General features: G+C 36.7%; 1 protein-coding gene across 1 annotated transcript in view; it reads right to left on the reverse strand.

Annotated features, from left to right (window-relative positions):
• The window catches only part of LOC105314603 (uncharacterized), a 27,423-nt gene that overhangs the window by 9,316 nt on the left and 16,727 nt on the right, over positions 1 to 1,380 (reverse strand). The gene's annotated exons all lie outside the window — the stretch shown is intronic.

Below are 1,380 nucleotides of genomic sequence, written 5' to 3' on the forward strand. Positions count from 1 at the left end.
GAACGAAAGGTTGCACTAGATGAAGATAAGGAAAACAGTTACGAGCCACCACCAAGCAAAAAAGGTCAACTGCAGATACGGTTACATTTACCCTCTCTAATTGCTCAAATATTACTATAAACTATTAAAACAATACCAAATTACACAAAACTATAATTTAAAATACACATGTAATCAATTAATTGTATTATTTAATTTACCGGGAAATTATTTATTCAACCTCCCGGGAATTTACTTATTCAACCTCCCGGGCTACTTATTCAACCTCCCGGGAGATTATTTATTAACCTCCCGGGAAATCAGAGGTAAGTTAGTTATTTATGAACCTACAACCAAGCAATCTGATTGGTCAATTACAACTAGGCATGGTAGAAAGGCGGGTTAGACACTCTCCCTAAATAATTATCCACTCTTGATGAAAGGGATTGGAAACGGGGCGTAGCAACAGGAAATGCTAGTTGGGTTACCACGTGACAACCATCAGTGTTTTGCCATCTCCTCCGTTGGTGAAGTTGCTCTGGAAGGATTTTGAAGGAAACTTGTGTTGCTCCAGGACAACGCTTGCTTGTGATTTATAGCCTATTGCACATATAATTTTTAGAGCTACCTACAGCAAGTTTTTTGTCTCTGTAAAGCTATGTTGCAATCAGTTATAGGTACAACAAAATCAACTATTTTCGGTACACTTTAGCTCTTGTAACAAACTCATACTTCATAGATTCTGACTCTAACCTGTATAATTACTTTGGAAAGTGTAAGGCCTTTCATATGATTATAATGGTTTCCAGTTTTACTTTAGCATGTTTTGAGAAAAGGGAGAATAATGGAATAAATGGCATTTTAAGAGGAAAAATGGGCTGTAAATGTGACCATAATTGACAAAAGGTACCTTATGGCGGATTTTAAAGTTCATCATTATAATGAAAAATATCAACCTATGAGTGCTCCATTGCACAAAAATTGTTTCTAAAAGTTACATAGTAACATTTTGCACACTGTGGAGTAATTTTATGATAAATGGAGCTCAGGAAGTTGGATTTTTATGGCTATAAAGACACATTTCATACCCGCCATAAGGTACCTTTTGTCAATTATGGTCACAAATTATCTATACTCTAATATCTATGCCCAAACTATGCAACATAAGACCACACCCATTAATCCAAAATTCATAAAATGAGTTCCAGTCGTGGTGCCAGTAGAAAATCTCCTGCTAGTTCTACTAGACTCAAACCAAATACCAACTTCTTCAATTCTCCTAGTCAAAGTGATGGGGTAGGTAAGGAGGGGACTGTACCAGAATCCTTATTGAAAGAAGCTCGTAAAACCGGTTCACTGAACCTGTCAAACAGACTGGGTAGGAGCAAGAGTAGATCTACT

Source organism: Amphimedon queenslandica, unplaced genomic scaffold (assembly GCF_000090795.2).
Source record: "Amphimedon queenslandica unplaced genomic scaffold, v1.1 AMPQUscaffold_12754, whole genome shotgun sequence".
In the NCBI taxonomy this organism is placed as follows: Eukaryota; Metazoa; Porifera; class Demospongiae; order Haplosclerida; family Niphatidae; genus Amphimedon; species Amphimedon queenslandica.